Source organism: Mobula birostris, chromosome 2, assembly GCF_030028105.1.
Source record: "Mobula birostris isolate sMobBir1 chromosome 2, sMobBir1.hap1, whole genome shotgun sequence".
NCBI classification, from domain to species: domain Eukaryota; kingdom Metazoa; phylum Chordata; class Chondrichthyes; order Myliobatiformes; family Myliobatidae; genus Mobula; species Mobula birostris.
In genome coordinates, this window is record NC_092371.1 from 136,344,665 (window position 1) to 136,372,551 (window position 27,887).

At 45.7% G+C, this 27,887-nt stretch overlaps 1 protein-coding gene across 10 annotated transcripts in view; it reads right to left on the reverse strand.

The window, feature by feature from the left end:
* LOC140191510 (equilibrative nucleoside transporter 1-like) overlaps nucleotides 1-27,887 on the reverse strand; it is a 116,666-nt gene that overhangs the window by 82,243 nt on the left and 6,536 nt on the right. Inside the window, exon 1 of one of the 10 annotated variants that reach the window (XM_072249025.1) lies at nucleotides 12,166-12,593. The exons of 3 other annotated variants lie outside the window; for them this stretch is intronic. The gene's annotated coding sequence lies outside the window, so the exon portion shown is untranslated. Of the gene's footprint in view, nucleotides 1-9,512; nucleotides 9,537-12,165; nucleotides 12,594-27,887 lie in introns of those variants that run through there. 6 more of the 10 variants (XM_072249034.1, XM_072249007.1, XM_072248965.1 and 3 more) reach the window with 6 other exon arrangements.

Below are 27,887 nucleotides of genomic sequence, written 5' to 3' on the forward strand. Positions count from 1 at the left end.
GCGTTGTAATTGGGTTTCTAAAAGGCTTTTGTTCAGGTGGCTGGTCACCAACGTTAAAGAATATGGAATTTGGACTGATGTACCTGACATGGATGGAGAACTTATTCTCCAGCAAACAGCAGAGTTGGAATAAACGGACCCTCCTCAGGTTGACAATCTGCAGCTGGTGCGATATCACAGGGATCTGCACCTGGTCACAACCTAATGTCAACAATTTAGACAAAGGCACCAGATGTCCTGTTGCCCAGTTTGTTGATGAAGCTGGACCCGGTGGGACTGTGAGCATGGATAAGCACGTAAGGTGCAGGAGGTGGCAAGTGGGCAGGCTGAGTGAGTGGGTGAGACAGGGCAGATGGTACATAATGTGGGAAAATGCAAGGTGCACAAATAGGATATTTTCTAAATAGGAATCATTGATGTTTGATGTATACCTCACTGAATGAAATCCTAACTTATCTCCATCAGCTTCACTGGTCCATTCCCTTCCCACATCATCATTGACACCTCAGGCATCTTCCCCCACTTTTAGTTTCCATTTCCAAGTCTCCCTTTCACTTTGGATATCCAGGACCTCCAGCCAGGCTGTTCAGCGGGCTCTTTACTTCAGCGAAGCAGCACCCTCCACACCTCCCCCTTTGGCGGTGCAGTTGAACTCATTCTCACCTTGAATATCTGCTCCTTCAACCCCACAACTGTAGTCACTTTCTTCAAGCCCAAGAAGACTTTCGGCAAACTGGCCTTAATAACTCAGGGCGAAGAGAGTAAAAGCTGGTTGGTCATGACACAGTTGTGCAGGTTGCTGGGGAGGCTGCATTTGGAATATTGTGTTCAGTACTGGTTGCCTTGCTACAGGAAAGATGCTGCCAGAACTTGAGCGACTGAATTATAAGAAGAGGTTGGACACGTTATAACCTTATTCCTTATAGCCTAAGGACTGTTTGTCACTCTTAGTTTTTCATTGATTCTATTCTATTTCTTTCCCCTACTATGAATGCCTGCAAGAAAATGAATCTCATGGCAGTACAGTATATGGTGACATATTCATAGGGAATAATAACTTTACTTTGAACTTTATAGCACAGGGGTCCGAGAGGGATCTAACACAGGGTGAATGCACTAGGCCAGAGTTGGGGAAATTAGGAACTACAATACCTATGTGGAAGCAGCTGTGAAAGGAAGTCATTGAAGTAGCTACAAAAACAACTTCTAAAGGACACTTGGACAGGTACATGGGGTGGAAAGCCTTAGATGATTATGGGCCAAATGCTGGCAGACGGGGCTAGCTTGGATGGGGCATTTTGGTCGTATGGGCAAGTTGGGTCATACAGCCTGTTTCCTGTGCTATATAACCGTGTAACTATGGCAACTCACAAGATCGAAAGCCATGCTGCTCTCTCTGTTCGATACATTGAACAGTTCTTGCTTCACACCAGGGGAGGCCACCATCCTCAGCATGTCTCCCTTCACACTGGTGACTGTACTGGTGGCATTTCCTGCACTCCTACAGAGCTCAACAAGACTTTACGATCAATTCCCATCCTGTTTTTGGTTCCACTCATCCATACCCGATTCTTCCCTTCCCTTAGTCATTGGTTTATTAATGCCATGTACTGAGATACAGAGAACTTTGCCTGCCATCCAGGAAGTCATTCCATACAAAGAACATAGAGGCAGTAAAGAGAAGAGAACACAGAATCTAACGTTACAGTTGCAGAGAAAACGCAGTGCAGGCAGACAAAAGCAATACATGGACTATGACAAGGTAGATTTTGATGTCGAGTTCATTTTATCATACTAGGAAACCATTCAATAGTCATATAACAGTGGAATGGAAGATGTCCTTGAGCCTGCTGGTGTGTGCTTTCAGGCTTTTGTATCTTCTGCTGATGGAAGAGGGGAGAGGGGAGAGGGGAGAGGGGAGAACGTCCAGGGTGGGAGGGACCTTTGATTGTGTTGCCTGCTTTATCGAGGCAGTGGGAAGTGTTGACTCCTGTGAAGGGGAGACGTTGTAGTCTTGGGTAGAGTATTTGCATTTGGATAGGATGCTTTCTACAGTGCATCGATAAAAATTGGTGAGAGATGACTGAGGACGTGCTGAATTTCCTCAGCCTCCTGATGCACTGGTGAGCTCTCATGGCCATGGAGAGTTTACATGGCTTACCGGAGAGATCTACACCTAGGAACTTGAATTTCTTCTGCACCCTTTCAAGCTCAGTGCAGGGTGATCAAAGTTACACACAATATTCCAAAAGTGGCTGAATGATACCTCGAACAACTGCAACATCATTCTCTCTCTCCCTCACCTGGATCCATCTATCACCTAACGGCTCTTGCTCTTCCCAAGTGTTGTGTATTGGCTGTCTTCCTTCTTTACTTTCCAGTTCTGATGAAGGGTTTCTACCCAAACATCATCTGTCCCTTTCCCTCCAGGGAAGATGCCTGATCCATTGAGCTCCTCCAACTCCTTTCTGTGTTGGTTCATCTTCAGTCTCGGATGGTTACAGCTCCCGGGGTTAAGTGAATTAACAACTCTAGGTAGCCTCCAAACAGGTAATGCTAACCTAACAGGTGCTTCCAGGCTGTCTTTGATTCCTCCAATCAGACAGTATCTTTCACCTCTCCCTCCACCTCCCACCCCCCCCCCCCACTCTCTGCTCTCCTGCAGAATCACTCTCAATATGGCTCCCTTGTCCACGCATCCTTCCCCACCAATCTCCCTCCTGGCACTTATCCCTGAAAGCAGGACAAGTGCTACACCTGCCACTTCACCTCCTCCCTCACCATTCAGGGCCCCAAACAGTCCCTCCAGGTGAGGAAGTCTGCAAGTCTGTCTATTGTATCCAGTGCTCTCAGTGCGGTCCCCTCGGTATCAGTGAGGTCTGGCACAGACTAGGGACAGCTTTGTTGAGCATCTTCACTCCATCTACTACACCAAGCGGGATTCCTCGGGGACACCCATTTTAATTCTACTTCCCATTCCGATGTGTCGGTCCACAGCCTCCTCTACCATCGTGACGATTCCAGTCTCAGGTTGGAGGAGCAACAACTCATCTTCCATCTGGACAGACTCCAACCTGACAACATGGACATTGATTTCTCTAACTTCTGGTAATTTCTCCTCCCTCCTCTTTCACTATTTTTCCATTCCCCATTCTGGCTCCCATTTACCTATTCCCTTCTCCTCGCCTGTCCATCACCTCCCTCTCGTGCCCCTCCTCCTTCCCTTTCTCTCATGGTCCACTTTCCTCTCCTATCAGATTAGTTAGAGTCATAGAAGACTACAGCACAGAAACAAGCCCTTCAGCCCATCTAGTCCATGCGGAATTAGGGAATAATGTCCCAACATATTCAACCTTTTCCTATAACTCAGGCCCTCAAGGCCCAGCAAAATCATTGTAAATCTTTTTCTGCATTCCTTCAATCTCATTTACATCTTTCCTGTGGGTAGTTGACCAAAACAGTACACAATATGCCAAATTAGCCCTTGCAACGTCTTATACAATCTCAACATAACATCTCAAATCCTGTGATGTTAGTCCTGTTAGTCGTGACGAAGGGTCTCGGCCTGAAACGTCGACTGTACCTCTTCCTAGAGATGTTGCCTGGCCTGCTGCGTTCACCAGCAACTTTGATGTGTGTTATCTCAAATCCTGTACTCAATACATTGATTAAAGGCCAACATGCCTAACGTCTTCTTTATGACCCTATCTACCTGTGATGTCACATTGAAGGAATTATGGATCTGTATTTCCAGATTCCTCTGTTCTACTCCACTCCCCAGTGCCCTGCCGTTCATCGTGTAAGACCCACCCAGGTTGGTACAACACTTCGTATTAAAGTGGAGAAGATGGTGGTGCGACGGCAGCGCATGCGGCCTCTCCGGTGATGAATATCTGTTATCTGTCAAGTAGGGGACCATGCACAATTCTGATTTGATGGAGACAGACATGAGTGCATAGCGGAACATCTGGAAAACTTCTGAAATGTCTGCTTTGCTACCGCTGCTACTGTGTGGTAACCGGAATCTCTGGAGCTATAGGCCTCGAAATCCTCAGCTTTGCGTGTTTCAGCGGCCGGGGAGAGGTCGAAGGCGCGTGGTAGAGGATGGCGCTCGGGAGGCTGTATTGGAGAGGCTGCTCAGAAGCTCAGAATTTTCGGACGGATGGACTCAGTGTCGGCTGTGGTCGGCTGCTTCCAAGGTATCGGCAAGTTGACGGTGCCTGGAGGTTTATGGCGGGGAGTTTCTCCCTTTTGCCGCCTGCTATCGGGGACTTGGGAGTCGATCGACTCGGGACTTTGAGACTTTTTTTTACTGTGCCCATGGTCTGTTCTTTATCAAATTATGATATTGCTTTGCACTGCTGTAACTATATGTTATAATTATGTGGTTCTGTCAGTGTTAGTCTTTGATCTGTCCTGTTTTCTGTGATATCACTCTGGAGAAACATTGTATCATTTCTTAATGCATGTATGCATTTCTAAATGACAATAAAAGAGGACTGAGTGTTCTCATAATCTAATCTAAACTCCATCTGCCATTTTTCCAGTTGATCGTAATTCTGCAAGCTCTGATAGTCTTCCTCACTTACACTACACCCCCAGCTTTTGTGTCATCCACAAATTTGCTGATCCAGTTTACCACATTATTATCCAGATTATTAATATAAATGACAAACAACAACAGACCCAGCACCGATCCCTGTGGCAGGCTACTAATCACAGACCTACAGTCATTGAGACAACCATCTAGAAGCACTCTCTAGCTTCTTCCAGAAAGTCAATGTCTAATCCAATTTACTACCTCATCTTGAATGCCGAGCAACTGAACCTTCTTGACCAAACTCACATACGGGACCTTGTCAAGTGCCATGTAGACAACATCCATTGTCTTGCCTTCGTCAACTTTCCCGATAACTTCCTCAAAAAACTCTATAAGATTGGTTAGACATGACTTAGCACACACAAAACCAGTTGGTTATCCCTGATTAGTCCCTGTCTATCCAAATACTCATATATCCAGTCCCTTAGAATACCTTCCAATAACTTTCCCACCGCTGATGTCAGACTCACCGGCCTATAATATCCTGGCTTAATGTTAGAGCTTTCCTTAAACAACAGAACAACAACTATCCTGCAATCCTCCGGCACATCACCCATCGTTAAGGATGTTTAATATCTTTGCTAGGGCCCCCCTGCAGTTTCTGCACTTGCCCCCCACAGGGTCTGAAGGAACACCTTGTCAGGCCCTGGGGATTTATCCACCCTAATTTGCATCAAGACAGCAAACACCTCCTCCTCTGTAATCTGTATAGGGTCCATGAATACAATGTTGCTTTGCCTCACTTCTATAGATTCATGTGTCCATCTCCTGAGTAAATACAGATGCAAAAAAAATTCCACTGAAGATCTTCTCCATCTCTTTCAGCTCCAAGCATAGATTACCACTCTGATCTTCCAGAGGACCAATTATATCTTTTGCTCTTAATATATCTGTTGAAGTCCTAATGATTCTCCTTCACTTTGTCTGCTAGAGCAACATCATGGCTTCTTTCAGCCCTCCTGATTCCTTTCTTAAGAGTTCTCTTGCATTTCTTACACCCCATAGTGCCTCATTTGTTCCTGCCTGCCTACACTTGCTGAGCACGTCCTTCTTTTTCTTAATGAGGATCTCAAAATCTCTCAAAAACCACGGTTCCATAAACCTGTTATCCTTGCCTTTTATTCTGACAGGAACATACAAACTCTGTACTCTGAAAATTTCACTTTTTAAGGCCTTACATTTACCAAGAACACCTTAGCCAGAAAACAATCTCTTCCAATCCACACTTGACAGATTCTTTACAATATCATCAAAATTAGCCTTTCTCCAATTTAGAATCTAAGGACCAATCCAATCTTTTTCCACAATTACTTTGAAACTAACAGCATTATGATCACTAGATGCAAAGTGCTCCCATACACAAACTTCTGTCACCTGCCCTGTCTCATTTCCTCATAAAATGGAGGAGAAGCTGGCGGTGCGACGGCGGCGTGCGCAGTCTCTCCGGTGATGAATATCTGTTATCCGTCAAGTAGGGGACCGTGCACAGTTCTAATTGGATGGAGACGAACATGAGAGCACAGAGGGACATCTGGAAAACTTCTGAAATGCCCGCTTCGCTGCCGCTGCTACTGTGTGGTAACCGGAATCTCTGGAGCAGAAGGCCCTGAAATCCTCAGCTTTGCATGTTTCAGCGGCCGGAGCGAGGTCGAAGATGCTCGGCAGAGGCTGGCGCTCAGGAGGCTGTATTGGAGAGGCTGGTCGGAGGCTCTAAGTTTTCGGACAGATGGACTCAGTGTCGGCTGTGGTCGGCTGCTTCCAAGGCATCGGCAAGTTGACGGTGCCTGGAGGTTTATGGCAGGGAGTTTCTCCCTTTTGCCGCTGCTATCGGGGACTCGGGAGTCGATCCACTCGGGGACTTTTGAGCCTTTTTTTTTAAACCATGCGCATGGTTTGTTCTTCAACAAATTATGGTATTGCTTTGCACTGCACTGTTGTAACTATATGTTATAATTGTGTGGTTCTGTCAGTGGTGGTCTTTGGCTTGTCCTGTTTTCTGTGATATCACTTCGGAGAAACATTGTATCATTTCTTAATGCACGTATGCATTTCTAAATGACAATAAAAGAGGACTGAGTGTTCTCATAATCTAAAAAAAATCTAAAGATCTTCTATCACAATCTCTCTACTTGAGATTTCTATGTACTGATTAAGGAAACTTTCCTGAACACAATTGACAAACTCTTTCCCATCTGGCCTTTTTACAGTTTCAGAGTCCCTGTCAATATGTGGAAAGTTAAAATCACCTACTATCACAACCTTATGTTTCTTGGAGCAGTCTACGATCTCTCCACGTGTGTTCTTCTCAATCCCGCAGACTGTTAGGTGATTCCATTAACTTGGTCCTAACTTTCTTATTCCTCAGTTCTACCCATAAAGACTCACAAGATGAACTCTCCAGTCTATCCTGACGGAACAAGGCTGTGATATTTTCCCTGACTAGTAATGCTACACCTCGCCTTTTAATCCCTCCCGCTTTATCACATCTAAAACAATGGGTGCCCAGAACACTGAGCTGCCAGTTCTGCCCCTCTTGCAACCAAGTCTATGTTGTAATTCCATTCCATAACCTCACCTGCCTTTCCCACAATACTCCTTACATTAAAATATGTGCAGCTCTGAACATTAGTCCCGCCATGCTCGACCTTCTGATTCCTGACTTTCTATGCAGTCTTAACAACATCTGTCTCCACGATCTCTCCACTATCTGTTCTGGCTCTCTTATTCCCAGCCCCTGCAACTCTAGTTTAAACATCCCCATGCAGCACAAGCAACCCTACCTGCTAGAATATTAGTTCCCCTCCATTTCAGGTGCAAACCATCTCTTGTGTATAAGTCCCACATTCCTTGAAAGAGAGCCAATGATCCAAAAACCTGAAGCCCTCCCTCGCGCACCATCTCCTTAGCCATGTGTTAAACTGTATGATCTTCCTATTTCTGGCCTCACTAGCACATGGCACAGGTAGCAATCCTGAGATCACAACCCTGGAGGTCCCTCCCTTTAACTTAGTACCTAACTCCCGGAACTCATTTTGCAGGACCTCGTCACCCATTCTACCTGTGTCATTGGTACCTACATGGACCATGACCTCTGGCTGCTCACCCTCCCACTTAAGAATGCCGGGGACTTAAAATGAGATGTCCCTACCCTGGCAAGCAGGAAGCAACAAACCATCGGGAATCTCTTTCCTGTCCAAAGAACCTCCTTTCTGTTCACTCATCTCTTCTCCCTCACCCCATTTTCCTTCTGAACCACAGAGCCAGAGACCTGCTTGCTGTGGCCTCTCCCTGGTAGGTATTCCTCTGTGCCCTCACTTCCCAAATAGTGTCCAAAGCACTATACTTATTATTGAGGGGAATGGCCACAGGTGTAACCTGCACTGGCTGCCTATTCCCTTTCCCTTTTTTGATAGTCAACAGGTATTTACCTGCTGCAACTTTGGGGTGACTACCACCTTGCAGCTCCCATCTATCATCTCCTCATTCTCCGCAAGATCATTGTGCTGCAGCTCCAGTTCCTTAACACAGTCTCTAAGGAGTTCAGTGCACCTCATAGAGATTTCGTTAAGAGGAAGAATGGAGGTCTCCCAAAGTTCCCACATTTCACAGAAGGAACATACCAGTAACTCTGGAACCCTTTTCAGGACATTACTAACAAAAATCAAATTACTGGAAACTTACTTAGAGCCTGCATCTGTACTTGTCCAAGCCTATTGAGCCAAAGCCAGACCACACTAACACTGCCCGCTCCAACAATGGCTACTCCACTTACATTGCTGACATGTAAAAGACATTTGGATATGTGTACGGATATGAAAGGTTTGAAGGAATAGTGGCCAAACAGGACTAGCTTAGGTGAGGATGTTTGTCAGCATGGGTGAGTTGGGCTGAAGGGCCTGTTTCTATGCTGTATTACTGTATGAACAGGTGTGGATTGGCTGGATGCTTCCCCTGTCTATGACCATGGGTCACAGTCTCAGAATAAGGGGTCGGCTATTGGAACAGAACAGGAGAAATTTCTTGACTCGTAGGGTGGTGAATCTCTGGAATTCTTGACTCCAGAGGCCATGCAGGCTTGATCTATAAACCATAGATTGATCGGTTTCTGAATACTGAGAGAAAATCAAGCGGTAGTGGTGCAATATGGCATCAGTGTTGATCTTGTTGAGAGGCTTGAGGGAAGGGTGATTGACTCCTGCTCCTGCTTCCTACACTCTGGTATCACAGCGCTCAGCATGGGCTGATGGTTGATATTACATTCACCCAACTCCAAAGAGAAACAATTCAATCACATTTTCATTGTTGAGTCGCTCACCACCATTAACTAAAAACACAATTGATCTGCTCGTGGCGGCTGGGTGACTCTACAGAAGACACAGCAACCCGGAGGCCAAGTGCAGAACTCTGTAAGAACTCGACACATGCGTCATGGAGGGAAACGTTTAATGCAGGTTGAGACCCTACAGCCAGACTCAGGAGAGAGATGGAACTCTCTTCACTTGGCTGGGTGAGTGCAGCTCCAACGACTCTGAAGAAATTCATCACAATTCAAGACAAAGCCATTTGACCACCTGAAAGAACCCCTCCCCCTCCACCGGTGAGTGGAGACTGTAGTGTGCTTGCCTTCTCTGACAGCACATATCAAACGTACCACCTCTACCACAGACACAGGGGAACACCACCTCCTGCGGGTTCCACTCGAAGTCACATCCATTGTTAAAACGTTACCAGTTCTTTACCGTCACTCTGTCTAAATCCTGGAATTCCCTCCCAACAGTACGATGGAAGAGCCTCCACCAGACGGGCTGCAGCAGTTCTCAGTCAGATGTGGGTGGGCAGTGAATACCCAGATCTCATAAAATGAAGAGCACAGGCACAAGGGATGTAATTCTGAAGTCAGTGTACAACTTACATGCGATCTCAGAGAAGGCTGGAAGGGAGAGAGCTTCAAATTGCAGAGTCACAGCCTGAAGTGAGGAAGGGACCAGAGTGTCAGGAACTCGCTCAAAATAACATCCCACACCCAACAACCCACTGCAGCTGAACAGGAGCCAGGTGGATCCTCTCCCTGCCAGCTCGTTGGTGTGAACAATGTGGCTTGAATTTGGTTAATATTCCAACAGTACTGGAGACTGGAGAATCACCAGGAAAAACAAACAGGGAAAAGGAGGGAGGGAGTTGGAAAAAAAAAGGTGGAGCTCAGATCAGAAAAAAAGGACCTCTGGAGGAAGAAGAAAGAGAGAGCTGAGGGGCCTGAGGCAAGAGTAAGGGGGCACAGGAGAGTGGGAGAGATTGAAACCAACCAGTTTCAAAACAGAGAACAACTGTGGGGCAGAGAGAAACAAAGTGTCTAGTCAGTCAGACACAGAGACTGGGGTGAGAGAGAGCAGGAGGTGGAGAGAGGTTGGAGAGACAGGGAGATAGAGAGAGAGACAGAGAGATAGAGAAAAACAGAAAGACAGAGAGAAAGAGAGACGGGGTGAGAGAGAGAGAGAGAGAGACGTTGGAGAGACAGAGATAGGGAGAGACAGAGAGAGAGACACAGAGAGACAGAGGGGGAGAGAGAGAGGGTTGGAGAAATGGAGAGAGATACATAGAAACAGAGATATAGAGAGACAGAACGAGAGAGAGAGGTTGGAGAGAAACAGAGAGAGAGAGAGAATGTGTTGGGTTGGTGGGAGCATTACAACCAGTCAGGGGTCAAGTCCTGTGGGCACTTTTCTAAGGCAGTCAGTCATCAAGTGGCTCAGCCAAGCCCTGTGGAGTTGTGGGATGTTATGAAGGGACACTGAGGGAGAGAGAGAGAGTCTAAAAGAAGAGACTGGGACTCAGTGACAGGCAAAGAAAGTGCATCAGGAATGAGTGTGTCACTCACTGACTGTCATCTTATCAGCTCTGTGACAGGAGGACCGCCCAGGGACACACAAGAACCCAGGAGGTTATCTGCTCCAGCACGTTGCCTGATCCTCTCAAGACGGTCCGGGCCAGGAGGATCCCACACCAGTAAAGGGCTGTCAGAGCAACCATCCTGCAAGGGGAGTTGTCGGGACTTTGTATTACGTCCCTTTGGAGAATGAGTTTCTGACACGACAGCACTTCCTCACCGGCTCTCTCACAGTGTGGCACTCCATCAGCAGTCCAGTGGTACCTTAGCACTGTTCTCTTCTGTAGCCTCACATTCCCTCAGCAATTTCTACTCCTGTAGCCCCACACTCCCTCAATACACTCCCACCCACGGCCCCACACTCCCTCAATACACTCCCACCCACGGCCCCACACTCCCTCAATACACTCCCTCTCATAGTCCCACACTCCCTCAATACACTCCCACCCACGGCCCCACACTCCCTCAATACACTCCCTCCCATAGTTCCACACTCCCTCAATACACTCCCACCCACGGCCCCACGCTCCCTCAATACACTCCCTCATCACACTCCCCCCCACGGCCCCACACTCCCTCAATACACTCCCTCATCACACTCCTTCCCACGGCCCCACACTCCCTCAATACACTCCCCCCCAAGGCCCCACACTCCCTCAATACACACCCCCCATGGCCCCAAACTCCCTCAATGCACTCCCTCAATACACTCACTCCCATATTCCCACACTCCCTCAATACACACCCCCCACAGCCCCACACTCCCTCAATACACTCCCTCATCACGCTCCCTCCCACGGCCCCACACTCCCTCAATACACTCCCTCATCACACTCCCCCCTATGGCCCCACACTCCCTCAATACACTCCCCCCCAAGGCCGCACACTCCCTCAATACACACCTCCCACGGCCCCACACTCCCTCAATACACTCCCTCATCACACTCCCTCATCACAGTCCCCCCCACGGCCCCACACTCCCTCAAACCACTCCCTCCCATAGTCCCACACTCCCTCAATACACTCCCTCATCACACTCCCTCCCACGGCCCCACACTCCCTCAATACACTCCCTCCCATAGTCCCACACTTCCTCAATACTCTCCCTCATCACACTCCCTCCCACAGCCCCACACTCCCTCCACACACTCCCTCCCATAGTCCCACACTCCCTCATCACACACCTTTCCACGGCCTCATGCTCCCTCAGCACCTTCTGCTCCTGTAGCCTTGCGCTTCTTCAGCACATTCCCTTCCAGAGCCCTGCACTCCTTCAGCACCATTCCCTCCAAAACCCCTGTGCTCCTCAGCACACCTCCTCCTTCAGGCCCGTGCCCCCTCAGCCCCACTGACCCCTCCTTCACCCCGCACCCCCTCAGCACATCTCCTCCCTCAGGCCCATGCCCCCTCAGCACAACTCCTCAGGCCTGCACCCCTTCAGCACACCTCCTCCCACAGCCCATGCCCCCTCAGCCCCACTGACCCCTCCTTTAGCCTGTGCCCCCTCAGCACATCTCCTCTCCCAGCCCCATGCTCCATCGGTCTACCCCATTTCTGTAGCCTTGCACTGCCTGAGCACACCCGCTCCCGCACCCTGTGCTCCCTCTGCCCCACATCCCTTCAGCACCAATGTGCCTTTCCCTCCCTTCCTTGGACCTCACACTGCTGTACTGCGACAGACCTGTGCAGGATCGATTCTTGCTGCCTCCTCGGCACCTCTGGACTGAGGCCAGGTTAGGCTCGGTATGGTAATCCACAGGGTACGGAGTGTGGAATGCAGAGAGGACCCAGCTGGGGAGGCAGATAGACAAGGCACCTCAGCAGTCTGCACACAGCCGGCCCTAGCCAGGAGCAACGAGCAAACAGATCGTACTCCCGGTACCTTCACAGTGTGGCTCCCTGCCCCAAACTGCACTCTGGCTTATCAGTGTGAGCAAAAAAACCTGTTCTCCCTGGGTGTGGGAAAGTCAATGTGAAACACAAGATATGAAATAGTTACAGAGGTCACCTTCCAACCCTGCAAGTCTGTTCCAATGTTCATCACCGATCCCCACCATCCCCTCAGTTCTGCCAATATCCAGAGATCTGTCAGTCTGCGTTCTGAATGAACTCAGTGACAGAGCCTCCACAGTCTCAGAGGTTTCTACAGGTTAACCACCTCTGTCTGAGTGGACATTTCCACTCATCTCAGTCCTAAACTGAGCTTGTGTCCACAGTGCTGAACCCTCAGCCAGTGAGCAACATCCTCTCTGCATCCAGCGGCTAAACCCTGTAACGACGAGATCTCCTCTCATTCTCCTGAATTCTAGATAATACAGTGCCAATCTGCTCAATCTTTCCTCAATCTCTGTCTCTCGAGTGTTACATTGCTGTTTATTTTGTAGACATGGAAATGACGTATTATTTATGCTAATTTAAGTTCATGTTAACTTGTAATGTACTGTGCTGCCTCTGCAAAAGTCCAACCTTCACAGGATTTGTACCCTGTGTATGACTATGAACTTGAATCTGAACCGGTCTTCATTGGACTCTGTTTGTGGCAAGGACATTCTTTCTTAGATAAGGTCACCAAAACTGTAGACAGTACTCCAGTTTGGTCTCACCAGAGGTTTGTATAATTGCAGTGAAACATCTTTGTGCAATGAAGGCCCTCACATCTTATTCTGTGGCTTCAGTGGCTAGTCTACAAGACAATCGGATCCCTTTTGAATATCAAAACTATCCATTCCCCCACGACAATGAATACTCTGCTTCTGTACAGCACGTTATATTAAAACACAGAACAGGACAGCTCAGGAACGGCCCTTCAGCCCACAGTGTCTGTACTGACCATGATACAAATTTAAACAGTACAACCTTCTACACTTGATCCAGCACCCCCTATTCCCCATCTTTGTGACTGCCTCTTAAACATCACCATCTCATCTCCTTCCACCACTTCCCCTGGCAGCCCATTCCAGGTGCTAAAAAATCTGTGTAAAAAAATTGCCATGTAAATTTCATTTAAACTTTCCCTCTGCCATGGTAAATCTACATCCTCGAGATTTGACATCTCAACCTAGGAAAAAGACTGCCCTGTCCTGCCATCTGCCCTGTCTATAGGCATGTGATGATCCAGAGTCAGAATTGTCCTCAGACTGAAGGCGAGTCTGTGTCCAGCTGTACAAACACTGCTTATTCTGGCTAAGGGTCAATCACTATATGAATGCATGGAGTCAATGTTTGTTCACGGTGAACATCAATCAGTACACGGCTGTACAAGCTCACGAGGTGAGGAGGGGGTTTATTCTCTATGCAACTGTACAGAATTATAGTTTGTGACTGTATTGGAGCTACAGTCTGATACAGGTTCATCAAGAATGCCTCTGCCTCCACAGATGCTGCCTGATCCGCTGAGTCCTTGCAGCAGTTTGTTCCTTACTCCGGATGCTGTTCCGACACACGCCTGATTTATATGGCATGGTGGAAGGATAGTCAATATTAGGAAGTGATTCACTCAGTGCAGCAAGCCAAGTCCTTGAGCTGTTCTTGAAGCTGCAGTAAATAAGTCAGAGGATGACACAGCACTGAAGCATAAGCACTTGGCTCAATTCGTCCACAATTAAGATGCCCATCTAAGCTAGTCCAATTTGCTTGCATTTGGTTCATATGCCTCTAAGCCTCCCCTATCCATGTACCTGTCCAAATGTCTTTGAAATGTTGATATTGTACCCGTTTCAATCGATTACTCTGGCAGCTCATTCCACACATCCACCACCTGATGCATGAAGAAGTTGCCCCTCAGGTTAGGTTAGATAAATCCCCAAGGCTCGTTGGGATATACCCAAGGTTACTACGGGAAGCGAGAGGAAAGACTGCTGCACTTTGCACCCTCACTGGCTGCAGGAATGATTGAAGGGTGGCAAACATTATTCCTATGTTCAAGAAAGGGAGGAGAGAAAACCTTGGGAATTATAGACTTCAGTGGTGGGCAAATTATTGGAGAAGATTCTTAGAGACAGGATTTATGAGCATGGTCTGATTAGTGAGGCAAGTGATGCCTCACAAGCCTGATTAAATTCTTTGAGGATCTGACAAAGCACATTGATGAAGTTAGAGCAGTGGATGTGCTGTTTATGGACTTTAGTAAAGCCTTTGACCAGGTTCGCCAATGTAGGCTCATTCAGAAAGTCAGGAGGAATGGGACCCAAGAAAACTTAGCTGTGTGGATACAGAATCAGCCTGCCCATAGAGGGCAAAGAATGGTTGTAGATGAAGTATATTCTGCCTGGAAGACAGTGACCAGTGGTGTTCCACAAGGATCTGTTCTAGGATCCCCACTGATTGTGATTTTTATAAATTATTTTGACAAGTAAGTGGAAGGGTGGTTAGTAAGCTTAGAGATGACATGAAGGTTGGTGGAGTTGTGGATATTGTAGAAGGTTGTTGTAAGTTATAATGGGACACTGACATGATGCAGAGCTTGAACAAGAAGTGGGAGATGGAGTTCAATGCAGAGAAGTGTGAAGTGATTCACTTTAAGAAGGTCAAGTCTAAAGACAGAACAGAAGGTTATTGGCTTGATTCTTGGCAGAGGGAGGAGCAGAGGGATCTTGGGGTTCACATCCACAGATCCTCCAAAAGTTGCCGCACAAATTGATTGGGTTGTTAAGAAGGCGTATGGTGTGCTGGCCCTCATTAGTTGGGGGATAGAGCTAAAGAACCATGAGATAATGTTGCAACTCTGGAAATCTCTGGTTTAATCACGTTTGGAATATTGTGTTCTGTTCTGGCTGCCTCATTATAGGAAGGAAGCAGAAACTTTAGAGAGGGTGTAGAGGAGACTTACCAGGATGCTGCCTGGATTTGACCAGATGAGTGACGGGGAACACAGCCACAGTAGTAACTCTAATGTGAAGAGTCCCTGCTTAGACTCTCTCTTGTTAGAGATGGTCATTTCTTGGCACTTTTGAGGCCACTTTTCATCCTGTGCCTGAACGTTGTCAAGCTTTACAAGCCACCTCATTACTGAGGAGTTGCAAATTGAATTAAACATCAACAAGGGAAATTACCACTCTCAACCTTACGACTGAAGGGTGGCCATTGAAGATAGTTGGGCCGAAGACACTACCTTAGGAACTCCTTCGGTGATGTCCTGAGATTGCGAGGGTTGATCTCCAACAACCATCTTCTGTGTGACTACAATCACTGGAGTATTCTCCCTCTGAAGCTCATTAACTTCAGTTGTACCAGGGCTCCTGGAGTCCATACTCAGTCAAATGCTGCTCTAATATCAAGGACAGACTCTCAGCTCACCTCTGGAATTCAGCTCTTTGGTCCGTGTTTGAACACAGACTGTGATGAGGTCTGGAGCCAAGTAGTTAGTCCTGGTGAAACCTAACCTGAGCAGGTCAGTATTGAGTAGATAGAACTGTCAATGGCACCTTCCATCACTCTGCTGGCAATTTAGTGACTATGTGGTTAGAATTGTCCTGCTTTTTGTGAACAGGACGTACTTGGGCAATTTCCTACATGGTTGGGTTGATGCCAGTGTTAAAAATATTCTGGAATAGCTTGGCAGAGGCAAAGATAGTTCTAGAGTACAGTTCTTCAATATTACACCTGGGAAGTTGTCTAATAAGCAGGCCCAAAATATTCAGAACTTTTGCCAATATAGGCACAGAGAGTATGATAAAATGTAAAATATACTGCAGTTTTTTGACAATGCGAAGCCAGATCTAGGCTGAACAATATGTGTAATACTGCTTACCACATTGTAGGAAGAAAATTTGAGAGTATTAAGGAGAGGACCTTAGAGAGTTGTGAGATGGTTCTTGGGTTAGGGACATAGATTAGAGAGACTGGGACTGCTTTCTATGGAAAAAAGACTGGAGAGATCTGATGGAAGTGTGGTATTAAGAGATTGGCTTGATGGAAGGAGACAGAGGGTAGCAGTGGATGGATGTTTTTCAGATTGGAGACCTGTGACCAGTGGTGATCAACAGGGATTGGTGCTGGGTCCATTGTGGTTTGTAATCTATATTAATGTACTGGTCACCCAACCTGGAACACCTTGCCAATTATTCTGGTAGCGGTGTACATTCCACTTCAGGCCAATGTCAGGCAGGCACTGGAGGAGCTGAGCACCATGATCACCAGATGCAAACAGCACACCCTGATGCCTTGCCTATCATTGCAGATTTCAATCAAGCCAGCGTGAAAACGGCTAAGAACAGCTACCACTAACCAGAGAGCTAACATACTTGACCACTGTTACACCACCAAAAATGCCTACTGTGCCATCCCACGCCCACACTTTGGAAAGTCCAATCATCTGGCTGTACTTCTACTCCGAGAGTATAGGCAGAGACTACAGACCGCAGCACTATTGGTGGGGACCAAAAGGTATGATAAAGGAAGATGAAAGAACGCTTGCATTACTGCTTTGAGTGGACAATATTCAGGGATTCATCTTCAAATCTGAATGAATATTCCACAGTTGTCACCAACATCATCAAGACCTATGTAGATAATGTGTGCCTTTGACAACATACCAGAGATACCCAAATCAAAAGTCATAAATGTACCAAGAGATTCGTAGTCTGCTAAGGGTTAAGTTTGTGGCGTTCAAGACCCGTGATCCAGAACTATACAAGTTCAGATACGACCTACAGAAGACTGTTTTAAGGGGAAAAAACAATTCTGATTGAAGTTAAAGATGGAAGGGAATGCATGTCAGCTCTAGCAGGGGCTCTAGGCCATTACTTCCTACAAAATGAAACCCAACATCATGAATGTCTGTGATGCTTCACTCCCAGGTGAGCTCAACACCTTTTATGCACACTTTGAAAGGGAGAATAAAACTACACCTGTGTGAACTGCTGCAACATCTTTCACCCCTATCATGGAGGTCAACGTCAGAACATCTTTCAAGAGGGTAAACCCTTGCAAGGTGTCAGGACCTCATGGTTTACTTGGCAGGGCTCTGAAAACCTGTGCCACCCACCTGACTGGAATTTGAGGACATCTTCAATCTCTCTCTGCTGGAGTCAGTGGTTCCCACCTGAATCAAAAGGGTGACCATCATACCAGTGCCCTAAAAGGGCAGGGCAAGCTGCCTCATTGAGTATCACTCAGAGCCATTCACATCTACTGTGATGAAGCACTTTGAGAGGTTGGTAATGACCTGAATCAACTCCTGCCTGAGCAAGGAGCTTGACTCACTGCAATTTGTTTATCGCCACAATAGGTCTTTAGCAGATGCAATCCCACTGGCTCTCCAATCTTCCTTGGAGGACCTGGACAATAGCAATTCCTAGATCTATACTGTCTATTGACTATAGCTCAGCATTCATCACCATCACACCCTCAGTGCTAATCCACAAGCTCCAAAACCAGATCCTCTATATTGCCCTGAAACTGGGTCCTTGACTTCCTTTCCGGGAGACCACAATCAGTACAGATCAGAAATAACATCTCCTCCTCGCTAACAATCAACACTGGCGCTCCTCAATGAGCCCACTGCTCTACCCTCTTTACACCTACCACTGTGTGGCTAGGCATGGCTCAAATACCATCTATAAATTTGCCAATGACACAACTATTGGCATAATTTTGGATAGTGATAAGGAGTCGTACAGGAGCGAGATAGATCAGCTGATTGAGTGGTGACATAACAACAACCTTGCACTCAATGCCAGTAAGAACAAGGAGTTGATTGTGGACTTCAGGAAGGGGAAGTCGAGGGAGCACACACCTGTCCTTGTCAAGGGATCAGCAGTGGAAAGGGTGAGCAGTTTCAAGTTCCTGTGTGCCTACATCTCTGAGATCTATCCTGGGTCCAGCTTTTTGATGCAATTACAAATAAGGCTTAACAGTGGCTATACTTCATTCAGAGTTTGAGGAGACTTGGTATGCCATCAAAGACTGTCGCAAATTTCTAAAGATGTATCGTGGAGAGCATTCTAACTGGTTGCATCACCATCTGGTACGGAGGGGCCACGGCACAGGATCAGAGAAAGCTGCAGGAAGTCTTAAACACAGCCATCTCTATCGGGGGCACTAGCCATCCAGCATCAAGGACACCAGCAAAAAGGGATGCCTCTAAAAAGTGGCATCCATCATTAACCCCCCCCCCACCCCACCTCATTCTACCATCAAGGAGGAAGTACAGGAGCCTGAAGACACACACTCAACGTCAGGACCAGCTTCATCCCGTCTGCCATCAGATTTCTGAATGGACACACACTTCATATTGTAATCTATAGTTTTTTAAAATTATGTATTGCAACATGCTGCTGATTCTGATTCTGGATAGGACTTTTCGAGGAAGTTACCAGGAAAGTTGAAGAAGGCAAGGCAGTGGATGTTGTCTACAGGGACTTTAGCAAGGCATTTGACAAGGTTCCACATGGAAGGTTGGTCAGTCGCTCAGCATTCAAAATGAGGTAGTAAATTGGATTAGACATTGGCTGTGTGGGAGAAGCCAGAGAGTGGTAGTGGATGGTTGCCTCTGACCTGTGATTGCTGGAAGGATTGGTGCTGGGTCCATTGCTGTTTGTTATCTATGTCAACGATCTGGATGTTAAGTCGATCAGTAATTTTGCAGATGACACCAAGATGGGGAGTGTAGTGGACAGTAAGGAAGACTTTCAGAGCTTGCAGTGGGATCTGGACCAGCCGGAAAAATGGGCTGAGAAATGGCAGATAGAATTTAATGCAGATAAGGTGCAAGGTGTTGCACTTAGGAAGAATGAACCTTACACAGTGTGCAGTAGACCACTGAGGAGGCCTATAGAACAAAGGGATCTGGGAATACAGATCTATAATTCATTGAAAGTGGCCTCGTAGGTAGATGGGAATGTAAAAGAAGCTATTGGCACGTCAGCCTTCATAAATCAATATACTACGTACAGGAGATGGGATGTTATGTTGAAGTTGTGTAAGACATCGGTGAGGCCCAATTGGGAGTTTTCTATGTGCAGTTTTGGTCACCTACCTACAGGAAAAATGTAAATAAGGTTGAAAGAGTACAGAGAAAATTTACAAGGATGTTGCTGGGTCTGCAGGACCTGAGTTATGAAGAAAGATTGAATAGGTTACGACTTTATTCCTCAAAACATAGAAGATTCAATAGAGGTATACAATATTATGAGGGGTATGGATAGGTTAAGTGCAAGCAGGTGGGACTACACTCAGGATGGGTGGGACTACAACTAGAAGCCATGGGTTATGAGTGAAAAGAGAAAAGTTTAAGATGAACATGAGGGGAAACCTCTTCATTCAGTGGGTGGTGAGGTTGTGGAACAAGTTGTTAGTGTAAGTGTCGAATGAAAGCTCAACTTCAACGTTTAGGAAAAGTTTGGATGTTAAGGTTATGAAGAGCTATGGTGCCTGTAGGGAGTAGACAATTTAAATGGTTCCGCACAGACTAGATGGGCCAAACGGTCTATTTTGTGCTGTACTTTTCTATGACTCTATAAGAATGAAGGTGGCTTGGTTAATAAGTTTGCAGCTGACACCAAAATTGTTGGTGTGGTGATCTGTAAAGAAGGCTGACTAAGGTTACAACAGGATCACACAAAATGCAGGAGGAACTCAGCAGACCAGGCAGCATCTGTGGAAAAAAAAGTAGTCGACATTTCGGGCTGAAACCCTTCATTGACTGTCCTTTTCTTATTTCATTGACAGTACTTTTCTTCTATAGTTGCTGCCTGGCCTACTGAGTTCCTTCAACATTTTGTGTGTGTTGCTCGGATTTCCAGCGTCTACCTATTTTCTCTCGTTTGTGATTTGATTACAACAGGATCTATTGGGGAAGGAATGGCAGATGGAATTCAACTCAGATGTGGGAAGAGATACATTGTGGGAAGTGAAACCAGTCCAGAACACACAATAAATTACAGGGCCAGTGATATTTGTAGAAGAGAGACCTTTGGGGTGACGTTACATAGTTCCCTGAAAGTGGTGACACAGGGAAGCAGTCATACAGCACACTTGCCTTCTTCAGCTTAGGAACCAAATATGGGACATGGGACATCAGGTTACAGTTGTTCAAATTGTTGCTTAGGCTGTTCTTTGAGTATTATGCAATTCATTGACACACCATCAGAAGGATGGGACCAAGCTGGACAAGTTAGGACAACAGGCAAGTTTTTAGGCTGTATAACTCCAAACCCAAGCACGCAAAACAAAATTTCAAGTCCACCACAGCTAGCAGGTACTCACTAACAGTAACCATGTCAGCACTGACCCCCGATCACCACTAGTCAAGAGATCTACACGGGAGCCAAACCTTGGGTTTATGGTTTTCTTTGCTATATTACAAGCCTTTTCCTTTGATTTTATGTAACCTTTAACTTCTCTTGATATCCATAACTTAATCAATTTTTCGGTGGGTTTTATTTTTGTCTTTAAGCTATAAATGTTATTTCCAAATGAAGTATTCATTCTTTAAAAATTAGAAACTTCTGGTTTACCATGAGTTCCCTGACATACCATCAACAATTCACACTCTGTGCCCTTCAGAGTGTGCTTAAGTCCTGGCCAGGTTGAACTAAATGTTATGTTAAAACTCAATCAGATTCTAATAAGAAATGAGAACAGGAGTGGGCCATTCAGCCCCTTGAGCCCTGTACACCATTTGATAGAATAATGGCTGAACCAATAATCCTTCACTTTCCCACTCTTTCACCAAAGTTCATTCCTTTCACTGATTAGAAATCTATCTGTCTCATCCCTGAATACACACCAGGATTCAGCCCTAGCAAAGGGAGTCCAAAGACTCAGAAGAAATTCTTCCTTTTCTCAGTCTTCAGTAGACATCCACATTCTGAGACCATGCCCTCCGGCTCACTACTCCCTCATGAAAGGAAACTTCCTCCCAGAATTTACTCTGTCCAGCCAACTGCAATATCATGTTTTAATAAGGTCGCTTCTTATTCGTATTCAGTCCAAAGAGTACAGCCCAATCCAGTTCAACCTTTCACAATAGGAAAACAACAGATCTAGTCTTTGACTTCCCTCACTAATCTTTAATCAATATGCTGTTGAACGTATCCTATGCTGATGTGACAGCTGCTCTGCTCATGACTGCAAGAAGTTGCAGAAAGTTGTGGATACAGCTCCACACAGCACGGAAGCCAGCCTTGGAAGCCACGGAAAGCACACACCTTCTGGCTCAAGGACAGCTTCTAGTCTGCTGTTGTAAGGCTATTGAATAGGCCCCCAGTAAGACAAGGTAGACTCTTCAGCCCGTAATCTACCTCATTATCACTTTGCACCTTATTGCCTACCTGCACAGCACTTTCTCTGTAACAATTTATATTGCATTTTATCATTTTTACCTTTGAACACTGTTGTAATGAACAGCATTGCTCTGTGACCAATGCTGGTGATTACGTGTCAATCACACGATGGAAGAAAGTACAGGGAATATGAATCAATGTGACATTTGGATTAAGACCGCTTTTGAAGGCATATTTGAAAGTGAAGACAGCCACTTACTTTGAGTAGTGATTGACTGTTGTACGGAATCCTCAACTGTGTTGTTAACAACTGTAGCTCCCCACATTCACTTTCTTCCTCCGTGTCATTAACAGATGGCAAACAGCTGCATTCCCTACACTACACACCACCTGAAAATCATTCCCACATCCCTGTGTCCCTGCATTCGGTATGCCGAATCTCACCTCATGCCAGTATGTTACCTCCAACACCATGGGCTCTCAGCTTTGTGAGGCACCTTGTCAATGTCTGGTTAAGTCAAAACACATACATCTATTGGTTCCTTTCTGTCCAACCTGCTTCAGACTGCCTCAGAAAACTCCAGTAAAATTGTCACGTGATTTCCCTTTGATGAAGCTTCATTTTCCAAATCTATTTTTATTCAGAACATAAAACAGTACAAAACAGTAAAAATCCTGAAAGGCATACGATAAGGTGGCCTCTCTGAAGTCCAACCCTATGCCCCCGTTGTGAGAGGTGGAAGCTGGCAAGGCAGGCCAACAGGGCTCCGGTGAAGCTATATAGACCAATCTCCTGTACAGTGAACACAAATGGATTACAGAAACAGTGATGAACTCCAGCCATCTCATTGACTTTGGATGATGGAGCCTGGTTTAATCTGGGGTTGTTATCCTGAAGTTCAGTATCTTCAACCAGTGGACTACCAGGGAAGGTTAGGATGAACAAAAAAAAAATCTTTACTTGTAGATTGGTTTGTAGAGAACACAGGCTAGAACTTAAGAATTACTACACACAAGTTTGGTAAACTCAAGACTGAGCCAAGACAAGTACAAGAGAGGGAACTTAAATAGAGAAACAAAACAAGGCAAAGGTGCATACACTGCTAACTGAAACAAGACACTGGTGAAAATTATCAACTAATAATCAGAGAAGGCAGAGCGTCAGAGCCTGGAGGACTCTGGTGCCCTCTGGTGATCAGACCAAAGCATGACAGAGGGAGGAAAGTTGACCCACCTTGCCAGTTGATATAGAACCTATAGTAACCTTAGAAAACCACACCACACAATTTTGATGTCATCCACAAACTTGCTAATCATCCCACCTACATTCTCAAAAAATTGAGAATATATATGACAAATAACATACCCGATCCCCATGTCACACCACTGATCACAGGCCTCCAATCTGTAAAATAATCCTCCAGTACCACCCTTTGTCTCCTTCTATCAAGATAATTTTGAATCCAATCGGCTAACTCACCCTGGTTATCCCGAGTTTGCACCTTCTTGACCAGTCTACCAAGCGGGGCCTTATTGAAAGCCTTGCTAAAGTTTATGCAGACAATGATCTTCTAGCCCTCATCAATCCTCTTGGTTACCTCTTCAAAAAAAAAAGCTCATCAAATTTGTGAAACACAATTTACCAATAATAATGACTATCCCTAATCAGTCCTTGCTTTTCCAAATGCAGATAGATCCAACCTCTTAGAACGCCTCCCAGTACCTTCCCCAACCACTGATTTTGAACTTACTGGCCCGAAGTTTCCTGGCTTGTCCTCGTAGCCTGTCTTAAAGGCACAGCATTAGTCACCTTTCATCTCTCATATCTGAACATTTCATCTCTTCTTGACACTAGTACCCCACCACTGTTCCTTTCCCACCTACCCATCCCAAAAGTTAAATAGCCCTTAGCATCAGGTTCTCTACCTTGATTCTCTTGCAACTGTGTCTCATAGTTCTACCTGATCATACTCAATTTTCTGAGTTTGTGCTGTCAGGTCATCTACTTTATAGCATGTGCTTTGTGAGTTGGAGTCGTAAAGCACAGAAACTGGCCCTTTGGCTCACCATGTCCATGCCAACCTCTTTGGCCATCTACACTCATCCTATTTGCCTGCACTAGGACCAGATGCTTCTATGCCTTGCCTATGTGTGCATCCATCAACATGCTTCCTGAGCACATCTGGTTCCACTGTCTCCTCGGGTAGTAAGATCCAGATAGTAACCACTCAAAAACTACTCATCAGATCCCCTTTAAAATGCCTCCCTCTCAACTTAAAACTATGCCCTCTTGTTTTAGACACTCCCAGCATGAAAAACAAATTTTGAACATCTACCTTACATATTTCTTTTAGGTCACTAAGAGTCACATGGCATGGAAGCAGGCTCTACAGGCCAACGTTGTCATGCCAACCATGGTGCCCACCAAGCTGGTTTCATTTGCCCGCATTTGGCCCATATCGTTCTAAACCCTTCTTATCCATGTACCTATCCAAATGTCTTTTAAATGCTGTCATTCTACCTCCTTCAATTACTTTCTCTGGCAGCTCATTTGTTCCATATACAGTATTATGCAAAAGTCTTAGACACTCTAGATTTTTCATAAATTTTGATTTCCATTAGTCTGTCAGTAGAAAGGAGCAAATTTTAGATTTCCAAACTTTTTTTCCAAAAAATTAGACATTAGAGAAATGTTTGTATCTTGTTAAAGAAAGTTCAATAGTTCCATTTAATATCGGAGAACATATACAACATTCAACCTAAATTCTTGCTCTTTACAGACATCCACAAAAACAGAAAAGTATTCCAACAAATGAGTTACAGTAAAAATGTTAGAACCCCAAAGCCCCCTACTCCCCCTCCCACACACCAGCAGCTGTGCCATTCCCCCTCCCCCACTTACTTCAGCCAAGAAGCATCAGCACCCACCACTAACAAGTAGGCAATAGCAAATCCCCCAGGAAAGCACGACAAAAACATTCTCCGAACAACTCAACATGCCAAAGTCCCTCTCTCTCCCTAGGAAAGGGGCAGAGAGGTGTCAGTCAGCAAGGGGAGAGACCAACAAAAACAGGACAACCTGCCGATTATAGTGTTAAAGCCTGCCGTGTCTCTTTTCTCGAGTTCTCCGACGAGAGAGAGAGAGAGAGAGAGATACTGAGTCACCAAGCACCGAGACATTTTATATAATAGACCATTAAGTAACATATTAAGTAATAGCAAACAACAGGAATTCTGCAGATGCTGGAAATTCAAGCAACACACATCAAAGTTGCTGGTGAACGCAGCAGGCCAGGCAGCATCTGTAGGAAGAGGTACAGTCGACATTTCAGGCCGAGACCAGGACTCATTTAAGTAATTTAAGTCATTTAAGTAATCATTAAGGACTCATATTAGACTATTTTTCAAATAAAAACTATTACTTTGTAAGTACACAGCCCAGTGCATGATTAAACAAAGATAACGTACAGATGCGAATGATCAATGACATAATGAGTTAAATGAACTAAACTGATTAACTGAAACAGAAACAGAAACAGGTGTAGAAGGAATTAAACTGGGTGAAGGACAACCAAACTAAAAGGTGAGGGTATGGTAGGTGTGACAGTCTAACCTTCAAATGATCAATTCTTACACCATGGCAAGAGTGATCATAGACACAAGACACAAGTGGTCATCCCGCATCAGCAAGGTCTTCTCCCAGCAGAAATTTCACAGCAGACGGAATTTAAAGACATGCTGTCCGAGCTCTCTGAAGAAGCACACAGAAACAGACAAGGCTGAGGACCAGAGATGGAGTAGTTGGCCACGGAACCTAAGTGCAGCAGATTAAAGATACATCAAACTGATGGCACTACTCAATCGGAAGAAGTCCAGCACTGCTAGCTCTGAAGAGTTGCTGCCAAAAAGCCATCAGTCCAGAGTGGAAACAAAGCCAAGAGACTCACCTATGCACAAAAACACAAGGACTGGGTGCTGAACAATGTCAGCATGTGCTCTGCACTGACAGGTTAAAACTAGAAACTTTTGGCTCAAACAGGAGGCAGTTCATCCACAGAAGAGCTGGAGAATGCTACATGGATGAGTGTTTGCAGCCAACAGTGAAGTACAGTGGAGGTTCCCTGCAGGTTTGAGGCTGCATTTCTGCAAATGGAGTTAGTGATCTGGTCAGAGTTAATGAAATCCTCAATGCTGAGAAGTACAAGCAGATTCTCATCCATCACACACTCCCATCAGGGAGGTCCCTGTCGGACCCAACTTAATTCTGCAGCAGGACAATGACCCCAGTCACACAGGTAAGGTCATAAAGAACTATCTTCAGCAAAAAGAACAAGGAGTTCTGCATCAGATGGTTTGGCCTCCACAGAGCCCTGATCTCAACATCATCGAGGGTGTCTGGGATTACCTGGAGAGACAGAAGCAAATGACACAGCCAAAGCATGCAGGAGAACTGTGGCAAATTCTCCAAGATGCTTGGAATAACCTACCAGCCGGCTTTCTTATAAAACTGCATGATAATGTACCTAAGAGAACTGATGCAGCTTTAAAGGCAAAAGGTGGTCAGACCAAATACTGATTTCATTTAGCAGTCTTTCCAGTTTTATGATGTCTTTCATGTGACAAGGAAACCAAAACTGTTCCCAATACTCCAAGTGCAGTCTCACTAAAACTCATATATTCAGTGTCCTCACTGTTGAAGGCCAGCACGCCTCACCATTCTGTCAACTTGCATTGTCATTTTCCAGGAATTCTGAACTTGGTCCCACATTCTTTAGTGCCTTGCTATTTACAAAGTATGATCTATCCCTATTTGACTTCCTGAAACACATCAGCTCACACTTGTTGAGATTAAATTTAAATTCCATCTACAATGCTCCTCCCAACTTCCCACCAGATGTTATATATCCTGCTGTTGCCTTAGACAACTGAAGTTGAGTTTACTGTCATCTGCACAAGTACTTGTAAGCAATGAAAAACTCGCAGCATCATCACAGGTGCATAGCATCATAAAAACAGCATCACGCTACCCACAACTCCACCAATTCTTATCTTATCCACAAATTTAACAATCAAACCTCCTGTAACCTATCCCTCAACGTCAGCAAGACGAAGGAATTGGTTGTTGACTTCAGAAGGAGCAGCGGACCGCACAACTCCATTTACATCGGTGGTGCGCAAGTGGAACAGGTCAAAAGCTGTAAGTTCCTCGGGGTCAATATCACAAATGACCTGACTTGGTCCAACCAAGCAGAGTCCACTGCCAAGAAGGCCCACCAGCGCCTTTACTTCCTGAGAAAACTGAAGAAATTTGGCCTGTCCCCTAAAACCCTCACTAGTTTTTATAGATGCACCGTAGAAAACATTCTTCTAGGGTGCATCACAACCTGGTATGGAAGTTGTCCTGTCCAAGACCGGAAGAAGCTGCAGAAGATCGTGAACACGGCACAGCACATCACACAAACCAATCTTCTGTCCTTGGACTCACTTTACACTGCACGCTGTCAGAGCAGTGCTGCCAGGATAATCAAGGACACGACCCACCCAGCCAACAGACTTTTCGTCCCTCTTCCCTCCGGGAGAAGGCTCAGGAGCTTAAAGACTCGTACGGCCAGATTTGGGAACAGCTTCTTTCCAACTGTGATAGACTGCTGAACGGATCCTGACCCGGATCTGGGCCATACCCTCCAAATATCCGAACCTGCCTCTTAGTTTTTTTGCACTACCTTACTTTCCATTTTCTATTTTCTATTTATGATTTATAATTAAAATTTTTAATATTTACTATCGATCTGTACTCCAGGGAGCAGGAAGCGCAGAATCAAATATCGCTGTGATGATTGTACGCTCTAGTATCAATTGTTTGGCGACAATAAAGTATAGTCACATCCATGTCAATAATACCTATCAGACAGCAAATGCCCCAGCACTGATCCCTTCTTATGATTCCATCCTCTGCCATTCTCGTTTAAACCCCTCCCCCCCCCCGCAGCACATAATCACTATTCAGCAACCATTTCTCATTTCACAACACTAAATCTAAAATAGCCGGTTTCATTCAGGGTTTTTCAGCAGACTGACCTAGAAAGCCATCCCTTGTGCATTCCATTAGCTTGCGTATAGATTTGGGTTTCTTTTTTCCGGTCATTGTCAGGACTTCATGTCCTCAATCCAAAACGCT